At 44.7% G+C, this 15,481-nt stretch overlaps 1 protein-coding gene across 1 annotated transcript in view; it reads right to left on the reverse strand.

Annotated features, from left to right (window-relative positions):
- Positions 1 to 15,481, reverse strand: part of FOCAD (focadhesin) — a 1,081,710-nt gene that overhangs the window by 496,245 nt on the left and 569,984 nt on the right. The window lies entirely within an intron of this gene.

The following is a 15,481-nucleotide window of genomic DNA, read 5'->3' on the forward strand; positions in this document are numbered from 1 at the left end:
GGTCAACATCTTCCATAAATCTGAAGACTTACTGGAGGGGAATATACACCGGGCAATAAGAAAACTAAGAAGCGACATGCAATTCTGGGGAACGCTTCCACTGTCGGTCACGGGAAGAGTGGCACTGGTAAAAATGGTAATGGTGCCCAGATTGCTATACTATTTTTCTACTCTCCCACTGGTTGTCCCTAAGTCAGTGTTCAAAGATATTAAGACATTGATAACTAGTTTTGTGTGGGGATCAGGAAGGCCCAGACTGGCTCTAGGTACTCTTCAGAAACCCACAACAAAGGGAGGACTAGCTGCACCTAGTGTAGAGATCTATTATTGGGCAGGTCAACAGCAGTGGTTAGCAAGATCTTTGCATGAAGAACAATTAGAACGGAGAACACTTCATAGCCCAAGTGGATCAATGTATGCCCTCCTGAATATGCTACTGAACCAAGAGGGAGAAAGGCACAACTCCCACTAGTATTACACACTGCGCGAGTGTGTTGGGAACGTAGCCTCCGACACACTCGAACAGCATTCCCTTACGCTCCGGAATTACCAATAGAAGGTTTGATGCACCACCCGGGGGGGCAGGCACTAACAGGGATCAAGAGATTAGCTACATATAATATTACACTGATTGGAGACCTATTTCACAATGGAGAATTACGCAATTTTGCAAAGTTGAGGGAGCGATATGGTGTCCCCCAGGACTATTTCTTTTACACAATGCAATGGTTAGAATCATACAGAAAGCTTGGAAATTGGGTTCTCAAGAGCCGATTACGCACGAGGGCTGCCAAGTTATCTGCTCACAGGGAGGGGAGAGAGGCATAATATCAGCCATTTACCAGGCCTTGCACAAAGATGTATCCACTCCTTTTGATAAACTTCCACAGACATGGCAGGCGGGAGTGGAGACAACCATAGATGAACAGAGATGGGTCAGAATCACTACACATATTCAATCAGTGTCAAGGAATGCTCACTTCAAATTGCTTAATCTCTACGTTTATCACAGAGCATATCTTACCCCCCATAAAATAGCACTAATGTACGCTACAGGAAACGGAGGTTGCCCCGGATGTTCAGAACCAGAAGCAGGTCTGGAATACATGTTAGGGAATCGTCCAGTGATTGTACCCTACTGGGAAGAGGTGTTCAGAAGTATATCTGTAGTAACAGACAGGGATCTGAGACTGTCCCCCTTGACAGCACTATTAGGAGATTTTCCCCGCCCACTGGCTAAAAAAACGACCAATAAATATATAGATCTGGCATTAATCTTGGTCAAAAGAGAAATTACGCTACATTGGAAAAATGCAGGGGGCCCTCACATATAAAGTTGGCACAATGCAGTGATAAAATGGGCAGAGGAAGAGGAGAATATACTACATCAGGAGGCTGCGTGAGGGTGTGGGTCACAAGACGTGGCGAGACAATGGGGCACACTTCTGGACTGCCTCAAACACTCAGATGAAACAACCTCAGATGGCTCACATGCAACTTCTGATTTGGACGAAGACCCTAGTACATAGGCACACTGATAACTAAGTAAGATCAGGTTTCTTACTGGGAAAATCTGTGATGTCCAAGGAAAGATAGTAGATATGCTGGGAGCGAACAAGAGGGGAGGGAACGCGGACAGTGCAATGTTTGTTTAGACTGAGAGATGTAACTTCTTTGATGCTTTATTTGCAAAATTAATAAAATATATTTAAAAATAAAAAAATTAAAAAAAGCTGAGGTCCACAGTGATGGTATCAATCTTCATTTCCAGAGAGGTCCTAAAGTCCATGACCTCTGCCAGATCATCTACAGTGCGAGCCAACACAGAACATGCTCCACCATGGACGATGTTGTCTCATGGCTGTGGGTGCACATGTCCACCCCTTAGGAGCTGGTTTTGTGTATTCATCATTCTAGTTAGAATTTATGGGTAGTACATGCTGAACAGAAAAGGATGCAGTGTGTCAGTATCCCAAGGTAAAGTCATGTTTGTTTTATGCAGTCCACAAAATCCTACGGGATCTACCACAAGGGAAGCAATCAACCAACACAAAAGCGAACTCATGAGGATCAAGTCAGCCTACAGCCCTTTACTGAGTCACTGCTTTGCGTTCCAGTGCACAGTGATGTATTCAAAATGGCTACCTGAAGTGCGGCACTTCAGGGGTGGGGGGTGTGGACAGCCCCAAGCGAAAATGGTGGCACACTTGCAGGCTCCTGAACCCACACCCATAATCTGCACTGATTCCTAGGGCCTCCCGGTGCTCCTTCACTGATACCCTGTGGCTGTCGATGCAGTGGACCTGTGTGGCGTAGACCTGGTGCGACCACGAAATCGAGTCTAGCTTAAGAAGCTTTTTTCCAGGAAGGAAGAGGACCTCGGCAAAGAGCGGTGGGCCCCAGAGAGCACTGCTACTCACAGGGGAGCCAGTGGAAGAGGAACCGGCTGGCCTAACTTACCTGCATGACAGGGGTGGAGCTAGCAGCGTTTCAGCGCTCCTAACGTGCCTTCATTTGAGCCCGGGACCGGGTGTGCGCAGTAAAGCCCTCCGACCTCCTAGGGTGCACTGGGTCACGGGCGGGATGCTCTTCAAGCTCTACTGGCGGCACGCATGGTCCTATCATTATAGGAGCGTCGCCTCGCCTCAAGGAGCCTTGACCTGCACAGCGTTGCCCCAGTCGACCTGGAAGACTTTACACCTCTTGTGGGGTCTGTATTGTGAGTGCTACTACTGTAGTAGCTCGTTTCAGTAAGCGGTGGCCAGCACGCCCCAGAGGCGGGGTCAGTAAAATTGTCTCTGAAGATTGTGTTGCTCGGTGGAGGTGAGGCCTTGAGACTTCACTGAGGGCCTGTCTGGAGTTATTTGGGGTGTGAGCGCCGTAAATCCTCCCAACTGGGTAGTATTTTTCACAGCTCAGTGGCTTGATTAACACCAATTCACATGCCCTTTGGCACTGCTGGGACCGGTCCAGGCTTTTTTCTTCCACTTTGGGTTTTGTTCCCATTCTAGAGTTTCTGACTTTCATACTGGCTAGCGTTCTAGCGACATACCCATTCTGTCATGCAGGAGGCAGGGGATGAATATGTGGAGAAGGGGAAGGATGTCCTTCACTCCTTTGATGAGTAATTTGTGAGGCTATGGATGCCTCTATTCAGCAGGCTGTCTCGTTGCCCATGGCCCCCTTAGAGAGAGAGAAAAAAAAGTGAGCAGCTGGCTGAGACTCAAAAAGCCAAGCAGCTGGCTCAGACTCAACAAGCCAAGACCCAGCAGGAAGCAGCAAAGCGCCCTGGAGACCACGGCATCGATCCAGACGCTTCTGAGTGCCAAAAAAAGGGCCTTCCTGCAGACAACACCACAAGCGGCATAGGTGAAGCCATTAATCCTGCCTCCTTCCTATTACCAAGCAGATGAGTTGCAGGGCGATTCGGATGGAGATGCAGGCCCTTTTAGTCCCTGGTGCCTGTCCACAGATGAGTTTTCCAACCCCAAGGTTCCTTTGGCCGTCTCAGTCTCCTTCGTGGCAGATTAGCTGGAACCGGACAGCAAATTCACCCTAGAGCTGCTCTGTAGAAACCAGCGAGAAGGTGGCGACTTATGTGGCAGGGAGACAAGGAAGTTAGAACCCACATGTACACAGAATGCCCTTGTTCTTTTTTTTGGAGAGCAAGGTGGCTTGCACCCCATAAATAGATGAGTGCATGGTCTTTTTCTTATCAAAATACATTAGGAACCCCAGGAAGGGTACAAGATTTTAGATATGGCTGAAGAACCCAAGCAGTCGGGCGAGTTAATATCGTCTGAAGTTCTTTACGGTTGGGTCTGGAGAGCAGCCATTTCGTTGGGTAATGCTAATTGCACGCTCTCGGTGGAGAGACAGCGTTCGCTCTTGATTAAGGTGAATCCAAAGTTGGGGGATCTGGCTGGTTCCGAGGCGGGCCCTTCTGCACAGGGGGATATGTTTGGGGACCCCTTCATTAAGGATTAGGCAAGTTTGCGCCCACGTTAAATTCTTTAAATAAGGCTCAGGTCCCCATCAAAAAGATATTTTCCTGAAAGTTTTTTGCCAGGGCCAGGCATGGAAAGGGCCACTTGTACAACTGTTTTAACTCCAACACCACTCCTAGAGGCCACGGCTCCCGCAGTAACAAGATGCCACAAGATTCATCAACTTTTATCCATCCAGAAGATTCCATCATTTCCATGATGGTAGAGAAGGTGGCCGTGGATGTGCCCAAGAATCTGCCAAATGTAAGGACTCTTTGTTCTCCCCATGTAAAGGTATGTGTAAGATTGGCTCTGTTTGCACAGAACTGGATGGAGGGCACGTCCAATATGTGGGTCCTGCACAACGATCTAGGGTTTTCGTCTGGAATTCATGGGGACCCTGGTTCATATGTGTCCTCCCCGTCCTTTGTCCTTTACAGAAAGTCAGGCAGACCTCGTAAATCAGGTTGTAGAAGAACTTTTGGAAAAAGGGGCGATTGTTCCTTCAGAGCTCTATTTATCTAGATTTGTCAGCGCCATTTTATAAAGTAGACAAAAGGGACAGGGTTTAACGTCCCATCCTAAACCTCAGTGAGGTCAACTAATGGTTGCTTTATTGCTATTTCAAGATGGAGGGAATCCATTTTCTGAGGGACCTTCGGCATTAGGCGAATTGGTTGGTCCGCTCGGACCTAAAGGATGCATATCTAACAGTTCCTATCTTCCCACAGCATGGCTGGTTTTTCCAGTTCCTCTGGAAACAACAGGTGTTCAGGTTTCAGACTTTGTCCTGCAGCCCTTCCTCCACTCCTTGGTGTTTTACCAAGGTGCTGAAGCCGGTGGTGGCTTTCCAAAGCACAAGGGGTATCCGTTTGATATTGTACTCAACAGCATTCTCCTAATGGATCAGTGTCCCCATACTCTCTCTTCTCATCTTTAGATAGCGGTGGATTTGCTGAAGCGTTTGGGATCCGTAATCAATGACGGCATGTCCTTGTTGGTTCCAACTCATCAGAGAAAATTTTGTGGTTTGTGATAAATTCCTGCAAGTTGACACTCATTCTTCCAGACAGAAAGAAGGCAAAGATTTGTCACAAGAACATGAAGATGATGTCCAAGTCGCAAGCATCTCTCAGGTAGCTTACTCGTCTGGTGGGGCTGTTAGCATTCTCCATCCAGGAGATTTTCCCAGACCCCCTGCATTACAGGGCGCTGGAGCCATTGAAGGCGCATCATCATCGAGAAGGCACATTGTATTCAAAGAAGGCTCCAATATTGGAGGAGGCAAGAGTTGAAATACAATGGTGGTTGAATCACATGGAGGCCCAGAACGTGAGAGCCATTTTCAGCTCCACCCTGAATCCGGTGATCACGTCTGATGCCATCAAGTTGGGCTGGGGCACCAGCTGGGGTGGTGGGTCAACAGCAAGAAAATGGTCATCCAAAGAGCAGTCTCTTCACATCAACTGCCTAGAGCTCCTGGCAGGATCTTTTGTGATTCAATGTTGGACACAGAACAAGGGGAGTTGCTCGGTGTTGCTAAAAATGGACATCTCGTCCAGAATATCAATCGCCTGGGGGGGTCCCAGGTCGAATATGCTGGCAGATCTGGTGAAGAGTTTCTGGGGCTACTGTCTGGAAAGCCAAAATTTGGTGACGGTGGAATACCTTTCAGGAAAGTCCAACAAGGTCACCGACTGGCATTCCAGCCATCTTAAGGATCTCAGAGCATGGCAACTGCATCAAGAGGTGCTTCAAGTTCTCAGAATGCACTGGGGGCATTTCTGAGTGGATCTCTTTGCTTCACGTCTAGACAGTCAACTGGACCGGTTCTTCAGCTGGAGGCCAGATCCGTTGGCACAAGCAATGGATGCATTCCTTCAGGATTGGAGCAGTGAAGAAGGATATACGTTACCCCCATATGCGACGTTGATGTGAGTGGCCACGTAAGTCAGGTGGCAACAAGTGAACCTCGTGGTGATCACGCCAATATGGAGGTTGCAGGTCTGGTTTCTAGTGATGCTAGAACATTCTTGGGGTTTTTCAACCCGTCTACCCCACTGACTGGATATTCTGCGGGATCCATTGGGGAACCCTCATTACCTAATTCTGAAAGGCAATCTTCGCCTCATGGCGTGGCAGACTACAGGTCTCAATGGAAAGTCAGCGGACATTCAGAGGAAGCTCCTGGCCTTTGCTCCAAAGCATGGGCAGATGGCACCAATAAGAGTTACTGGTCTGCCTGAGGCAGATGGGTGTGTTGGTGTGTGTGCTGATCCCGTGGCATCAGTATGTGTTCTCATTGTGAATTTTTTGTCCTTGCTGGTGAGCGGGGGTATGGCTTACAGGTCAGTAAATACTTCCCATTCAGCTGTTTCGGCAGGCTATCTTCCTATAGATGGGCGGGAGCATATTTTGGTAACAAAACTGAGAAGGGGACTAAGGTTATTGATTCCTTCTTATCCCATGTATTATTCTCTGTGGGATGTTAATGCAGCTCCTAAAGTTGTTTTGGTCGTGGCCAAGAAATAAGTATCTGTCTAGGAAGCAGTTATCAGCTAACTTGCAAGAGGGTGTTGGATGTCAGAGTTCTGGATAAAACAGGTAGGATTTTTACCCCTGAAGGAGTCACTTTCAATAATGCAAGACGAACAAAATGTAATTTGATAGTGGTTTGTTTCCCTAGGTTTGTCGATGCTCCACAATTGTGTGTGGTTAAATGCCTAAAAGCTTGTGAAGCTTTAATGGAGGAGTAATGCCCAGCAGGAGAGCAGCAGCTTTTGCTAGCCTTACGCAAACCGCTTAAGGCAGTTTCTTCTCCCACCATAGCCTGTTGGGTTAAATATGTCATGCAAGAAGCGGGCACTGCTACATCTGTTTGGTTATGATTCAGCAAGAGGGGCTATGGCTTCTAAAGTGTTTTATCTGGGAGCTTGTCTTGAAGACATAGTGAATGTTGCTGACTGGTCCTCGGAGTCCACCTTTAAGCCATTCTATTTTGGTGAATAAGCTTTGAGCAAGCATAATCCTCTCCTCCAGTCCTGACACAGAATATAAAATGTCCTAGCTTTTGTAATGGAAAGTTTCAATTCTATTAAGGACACAGAGATGAGGAATATCCCCATCAGGTCAGGGCTGATTTTCCCTCCCAAAGACGGGTTGTTTGTGTGGCCACTTCTGGAGTTCTAGTAAGGATAAGTATAATTTGGTTATGATATTAATTGCTTTGTATGATTAAGACGGTGGTTTATCTTGATGATGTACAAACTGTGATAAGTTTTTCCAGTAATGTTTGATCTAGTTAGAGTACGGATTGTAATTGGGGGTGGATTTCACAAGTTTGCTTTTTTTTGTTATTTTTAGGGAATGATGTTGCTAAGCAGGAGTCTCAGTTGGGAGGACCCTGGAGGATGGATGGCAATATTCGCACGAAGAAAGGTGGGGCATAAGTAGCAATAATGGACTATATTAAATTAACCGTGTTTTGATTGGTTATGATGTTTCTTCTTTCCATTATGGTTTCTTGGTAAAGGTCGTTTTTTTTGTTTTTAAGGCTGCTGTTTAATAAAGTAAAGAAAGATGAGCATAATCCTCACCTCAGTGTCCTTAACAGAATTGAAACTTTTGGTTACAAAAGCTAGGAAATTTTATATATCTCATGTATGTGCAGGATAGGCCCAGGGCTGAGCCTTCAGGGTGACAGCTTATCCCGAATACAGGGGGGCTGCCGGGAAGGAAGGTGTCCAGTGTGGTCAGGACACTATCATGCTAGTTTGTGACATCTGCAATTCAATAGTATGGCGAGGCACTTTCTATTTTTATGTTGTTTCTCTTTTAACTTACACAGTTTGCTTTTGACTACTTATTGCCATTGCTGCCACCACAGGGACTGAACCACACTGTGCCCCGAGCTGCAATGCTTGTGTTATTGTTAACATACATTTTCCTTGTGTGTAATGATATTATCTAAGAGTAAAACTAATAAAAACATGTTTTTAAAAACCTGCTACACTTCAGGCACTGGGCTCTCCTCCAGTTACTCACTGCCTGGGAGGATCAAGCAGCACACCACTCTGTCTCTGAACAATCAATCGCCAATGAGGCACACCTTAGAAGCTTGGCTGGCACAATTCGCAACGAGAGGTAATCAAACTTGCCTTCACAACAGTCCTGGCCAGAACAACTCAAACAAGAGCTAAGAGCAGTGCTGCATCATGATGTTACATGGGCATTCAGTATTTTACCAGCCCCCACTCCCACCAGCTGGTGGTCAGATGCATCACCTCTATAGAGCTCCAACAGAGGTATGTGCACCACATAGCATGCTCCCCAAAATCACACTGGCAGTTGTTCTAAACATATGGCCTAATTCATCACAGACATTCAACAGGATAGAAATGGACTGCTTCAGTGGCAGCTCTTCCCCAAGGAGTCAGCATGTTTCTCTCTCTAAGGCTAGCAGGGCTCCCTGCTTGCCCTAGACATACCTGAATGAGAATGCCACTTGTGAGCCAGGCTCTCCACTCAAACCTGCCACCCCCCCATAAACATGAGTCCACAACAGAAGGCATTGAGTCCAGCCATGTGTAGCACGTGGGTTTGTGGACCAACCCTCAGTCACCCCTCATCAAGACTGTGTCAATCATCAACTCACACTGGTCAACAGTAGTGAGAGGGTTAGTCTGCTTTATTTTGGCCTGCAAGCACTACCCGGTATCAGGCCTCAAGCAAGCACACTACCTGAGAATGGCCAACAACAACAATTCCACTCCAGCCCTTTAGGTCACCAAGTGGTTAACTCCTGTCCTCTTCTGTCTCAACAAAGGGACTTGCAGTGAAGCTACCCTCAGCCTATGAATGTTTGGAGTCCACAGTGCCAGGGACCTTTATTCAAGCAACCTCACTTAGTGAACATAGCAGTTTGGTAGCCTCACTCTGAGTCACTACAGGTAAACACTTTTGTAGCATCTAAGTGGGTAAGGAGCAGCATTGGCGGGATAGCAGATGAACTAACAGGGGTACTGAAGAGCAGAAGCAAAGCATAACCTCAATGCATCACATTAGGCTAATCCACCACAAAACAATTACAATATGTAATGATAGAATATAGAAGAAAGCACTGAAAACATAACAAATGGAGGGGGAAATGTATTACAAAGTGCCCATGCTCTTGCAAAGTCTGATATATAGAAAAGGAGGGGAGGAAAATATTAATGGTGAGAACATTACGTAGCGTACGGGAGGACTGACACTAGACCAAAGAGGTCTATATTCAATCTGAACTTTCAGAAGCTACAATCATTCACACGTCAAGTAGAGCAACATCACCAGGTGCGGCCCGTCCATTAGGGCGGAGGGGCCACACACCCCCACCTTTTGCCCCTCATGAAGGGTGTCTGTCACGCTGAACAAAGGTCAGCCTGACAGACACTCTTCATGTTCAGGTCAGGCAGCCAGGAGCAGACATGCGCGATTTGCGCAGACTCCTGGCTGCCTGAGCTGAACTTTGCTGGGCTGAGGGGGTCACAGCTCCTATGGGCGTGCCCTCCTCAGCTCAGCAAAGGTGCCTCGAGGCCCTCCCCTGAGTGATGAGGAAAGCGTCACCCATTCACTTTGACCTGGGCGCTTCAGGTTTTAGCCCTGAAGCGCCCTGGGCGAGTGTCAATCAGTGACACTTCGTCACAGAGTGGGGTGGGGTCAGCAGTCTTACTGACCCCATCCCTCTCTGTGACGAGGCTGGGACTGCTGCCTTCCCTCATTGGCTGGCCTAAGGTCAGCCAATGAGGGAAGGCAGAAGTCCCAACCCTCCTGGGACCTCTGAGGCTAAAGGTAAGTGTGTGTGTGTTGTGGGTGTGTGTGTGTGTGATGTTTTAAAATGAATGTTTGGTACGTGCATGTTTGAATGTTATGAGTGTTGTTAATGGATGCGCGTGCGTGCATGTGTGTGTGTGTGAAAGAATGAGTGTGTGTGATCTTTTTAAATGAATGTTTGGTGCGTACGTGCATGTTTGAATGCTATGAGTGTTGTAAATGGATGTGCGTGCGTGTGTGTGTGTGTGTGTGTGTGAAAGAATGAGTGTGTGTGTCTGTGTGCTTCCCGCCCGCCCCCCTCCCTCCTAAAGCTGCCGGCCGCCATTGAACATCACCTGGCATAAGAATGAATTACAAAGTGAAACTTGATAATGGTGGTTAAAAAGCAATTCTCAACAAAACAAAGAGTAGTGAATACTGCATAAGTCTTTAAAATGCCAAGATGTAGAGTCTAGGAGAATAATGGTTTGGTACACACATTACATAGAATACAACTGGCAGGGGGTGCCATTAGACCAAAAGGTCTATGTCCGAGCTGGTAAGTAGTTTCAAGGTTCTTAAATTACCATGTGGGTGGCAGTCTGGTACATCTTCTTGGGGAGGGAGATACAGATTTGTGGTGAATATTTCCTAGAAGTTGGATAATGTTTGCGGTTTCTTGAAAAGAATCAACGCCAACGAAGTTCGATATTTTAATAACATTTATTTTTTTCACTTTCCTGTCTGAGGTGATGGCACAAATGTTATCCTTTTAGAGATGCACCCTGGTGTCCGTCTACTTTAATTGTCTCTGGACCCCTAAAGCTCCCTAATGCACAAATATAATTACTCCCATCCACCAATCAGGGGAATAAAATGGAGGTTGTCAATAAGAAAACGCGCTGCCATACATCCTGTCCCATTAATCTAGGAGATGTTCATGGGCTAATGTTACTTCCATTATCAAATGCACAGATTATAAAAATCTATTGTCAAACACTCTTTTCAGTTTATAAATAAACCTTCTTAAACCAATACATCTATCGTGATTTAATGTATTGCTTTCAGGAGAATTTATCTGTTAATTTAACAGGAAGGTTCATACTGTCCAATTCTCAAACTATTTTGCACAACCAAGTGGTACGTTGGTGTGCAGAACATGAATTTGCATTTGAGTAAATCTTTGCTCGTCATGTGCATTTTCAAAGGAGAAAAATCTGCTTTCTAGCCAAGGTTTAAACTCTGCCATCACAGCAGATTTTTCACCGTACTAAATGTTGTTGCATTAGTGTGGTATCATACTTGTCAGGTTACACAGTGATGTCATGGAAAGCCAGGGTTATGAGGGTTTCTTGGAGGGCGGTTAAGCCAGACAGGGGAGGGCTGAGCATTTAACGACATCTGCTCTTGTTGGGGTCCTTTATGTATCCATTCAATTCAATTCAATTCATAAAGCTTTATTCGGCACATATAAATGACCATAAAAGCATGAACAAAGAAGAGAGAAAAAAAAGACAAAAGTACATATTTACAAAGACATTGCAATTAAAACTTCCAGTTATTAATTATAGTTAATGGCTCATTGAGTAATACATATGGTCATTCATAAATATATAAAAAGAATAATAAAATACATTAAAAACTCATACTTTTCCTGGAATTGATGCACTGATTTAAAAAGGTGGCAGTATAAAAACAAATATCTGCCGATTGCAGATTAAAAAATAAAGCCATGGCATGTTTAACTGTACATGTTCCGTATTTAACACACAGAGGTTTCAAAAATACTATACGAAAACATGTATACAGTTTACAGAACAGCAGAAGGTGCACAGTGCTCTGTGTAGATACATTATCGCACCTACATGGCCCAATCGGGTGTTTCTTAATGTTTGGATGGGCTACTAAACAATGTGCCATCCCAAATCTTAGTCTGGTTAGCACGAATTTATGTGAATTCCTAGTCACCATAGTTAGGTAAGATGGAAAACCCTCCATTAGATTGTATCTATTATAAAAAATGACGGAGGACAATGATCCGGCTATAATTGCTCGTTTCCTTTCTGCATAAGTTAGAAATATACTTTTCATTTCTGATTTGGAGATCGTGGTTGCTGCACTAGGATTATTTAAAATATTCAGATTAAAAATGTCTGAAAAACAGACAACAACATATTTAACCCAGGGAATATCTCGATATTTATCCAAACGTAGGCAATCCTCAACAATAGTTCTGTTAAGTAGCTTCTCATCGCCAAGCCAAAAAGACCGCCAAACCATCAATGGTTTAAGTGATATCAGATCAGTGAAATAATTAATGGCTAATTCGCGATGGCTTAATTCAGTTGAGGCAGAGATGGGCAAAAACAGGAGCTTTTTTAAAAACATATTTTCCTCCAACTGTAAGTTGTAGGTACAGCTATAACCCCATACTCCTGCCCCATACAGAGCAATAGTCACACATCTAGCTTGGTAAATCTTGAGCATATCCCTGGTTCGACGATCCCCAACTTTTGCAGCAAATCTATAAATACCATAAGCATTTTTTGCCATTTTATTCCGGATGTTATTAAATTCATTGTTCCATTTCCTGTCGTTAGAGAAGGTAATACCTAGGTAACAACATTTATCCACCTGTTGCACCTTTTCGCCGTCTATAAAGAAGGCATTTAACGTTTTGGCTTTAGCTCCGCAGGTCATGGTATGCGTTTTTCCCTTATTAATTACTAGTTTTCTATCTTTAATAAAGGAGGAAAAACTATCCATTAGTCGTTGTAATCCGACAGGTGTTCGAGAGAGTAAAACAGCGTTGTTGGCATATAGTAACACCGGCACCGGAACACCGTTGATCTGAGGAGCATCAGCATTAACCTTTTTTAAAATATCATCAAATCCATTAATAAATAAAATAAATAAGAGAGGTGCCAAAACACAACCCTGTCTAATTCCTCGTGTAACACAGATTTTTGGAGTACATTCTCCTCTGGTTCCAAAACGTACGTTGGTTTTCAATTTATCGTATAACCTAGCGAGGAAAAAGATTATGCCTTCTGGGGCTCCTAAATTTAACAGAGTTGGCCATAAAATGGAATGATCTACAATATCGAATGCGCTGCTCAGGTCAGCAAAACAAAGATACAGGGAACCGGGTTTCGCTTCAGTATACTTCCCGATCAGTAGATCAAGATTGATGCACTGGTCGAGCGTACCTCGTCCCTTCCTAAAACCATACTGGCTATCAGCCAGTATGCTATCCTGTTCAGCCCATTCCTCTAATCTTACTAACATCACTCTACTCATAACCTTGACTGAAGAGTCAAGGAGAGAGATCGGGCGGTAATTCTTAGCATCAGATCTACTTCCCTTTTTATGAATTGGCACAATGATTGATTCACCCCAAGTTACAGGGGCCTCGGCACACACGGCAACATTAAAAACGATGGTTAAAAGGGGGCCCCAGACATCTGGCGCAGCTTTATAAACGTCTATAGGTACCCCGTCCGGGCCCTGAGCTTTCCCTCCTTTGCTAGCCCGTATACCATATTTGACCTCACTAACGGATATATCCAAAGGCAGAGTAGGCCACTTATTGGGACTAGGATCATTGTCTTTATCAGAGTCAAAAATGCTGGAGAAATGTGCAATCCAACCCTCGCTAGAAACATTAGAAGTCAACTGTGGTGTTTTTTCATCCCTAAGAAAAGGCGAGTTGACCGTGGCCCAAAATAATGTACAATTTGATCATTCAGCAGCTTAGTTGAGGGAATCCCAAGCCTGTTGCTGCAGTTCACCCTTCCTCTGTTTGAGCGCACATTTATATTCCATTCTTAATTTATTTTCCAGTTTTTTGTCCCTGGGCCACGCTGCTAAAGCCTGCTTGAGGCCAGTTAGTGCGGAAGTGCAAAGGTGATTAAACCATCTCGGTCCGTTCCTACTTTGCCTACTATTGCGACTGGTAAACTTGGCATCAATAGCTTTATTAATTTGGTTAAAACAATATAAAACCCTCTCAGAGTCAGAACTATTTTTTAAAATAGAAGCAATGTCCAGCAGGCTCTCATTAATTATGGAGCTAGTTAAATCATCGGCTCTTTCACCAATCCATCTTAGCCTTACACCGTTAGTCCTATGTGGTTCTACATTAGAAATAATAATTCCCACATCCACCGAACTACCAGCCCAAAGGGTAGTGTCCAGAATAATACGGTTGTGGTCACTTAGGGTGGTTACTTCAATTCTTGGTGGATCACAGTAAGAACTAATATTAGAAGATGTGATCACATGGTCAATGACCGAGCTGGTGTGCCAATTTTTAAAAGTGGGAATGGGTAAACCATTAACATCTTTACAGCACTCCACTATTTCCAGGTCATAGCAGCCCATGAACTTATGCAGTGCTTCCCCATAACTATTATGTCCAAAATGCGGGACATCCCAGCCGGCACTGTTAGTAACCCCACAAACCCTTTGTGTAGACAAATCGCACAAAGTAGTATTGAAGTCCCCTACCCAGATGAAGTCAAATACAACATTCTGTTCCAGACATAGATTTTCGACAGCGCCGGCTAAGTCTGTTACTACTTTGACCCGGGTAACATCAAACATGTTATTATAATAGTTAATCAATAAAACATTATGGTCTTTGTCATCCACAAGCCAGAGGATCTGCACAAGGTCCCCTACAGGTATATACTTTTTAACCACAATAGGACGACAGATCGTTACAAATATAAGGAGACCGCCTTTCGCTCTACCTATACCACCTCCCAACGCCGGTAAATTGTAAGAAACGAATCCCTCATAGTTAACTTCATCTTTACACTATGTTTCTTGAAGACATAAAATGTCATGGGCATTAACAAACGTTAACCATCCCGGATCCCTCTCCTTCGATTTCAGCCCTGCCACATTCCAACAAACAATAGTAATAGTATCCTTACCCCTAACACAATTACTATCAGGCACCATACCATTGTTTCGTCCCCAATTCGCATTCTGGTTTGAATTGCTTATGTCCCCACAGTCGGGCGGTGCCCTTATATCCACCGCCAATTCAATTTCTGTGTTGTTGGGCATCTCTTGGGCCATGGTATTGTCTATACCGATATCCACACAGGGAATAATAATCACCTGGGGTAAGAACTGCCCTCCCTCATTAAGTCAATCATTTGCATCCAGAGAACTTAGGGGTTGAAACCGGTTTTGCATTGAAATATCAGGGTATAGCCTGTGTGTAGCAGAGCATAATCTACTTCCTCTACTCCCATAAGGGGCATTATTATGATGGCTGTAAAAGAAAGCAAGCGAGCGGGCACACACATTATTATCAGTAATTGGTAATAAGGCAGCTCTTAATAATACAGTGGCAGCATGTTGAGGGTGTTTAAAGTTTATAATGACACAGTCACCACTAAAACTTTTCTTAGAGCTCCCTATCCAATTTACCCTTCTGGTAGTCAGAACTTGATCTGAAAGTTCAGTTGGGAATCCACAATACCTGTGCATCCAGGAAACGGTTTTATTTTTTAAAGACTCGTGGGTTTCCTGATGATTCCCCTTTGCAACAGGGGGAACATTAGCTAAAACTACCACATATGGTGCGCAGTCAGGAGGGAGATTAATGGCGCGCCTTCGCCTTACCTCAGTCCAATCCTCTTTTCTATCAGGTATTAAAACAACCTGGCTATCATTACAGGCTAAGGACT

Source organism: Pleurodeles waltl, chromosome 1_2 (assembly GCF_031143425.1).
Source record: "Pleurodeles waltl isolate 20211129_DDA chromosome 1_2, aPleWal1.hap1.20221129, whole genome shotgun sequence".
Lineage (NCBI taxonomy): Eukaryota > Metazoa > Chordata > Amphibia > Caudata > Salamandridae > Pleurodeles > Pleurodeles waltl.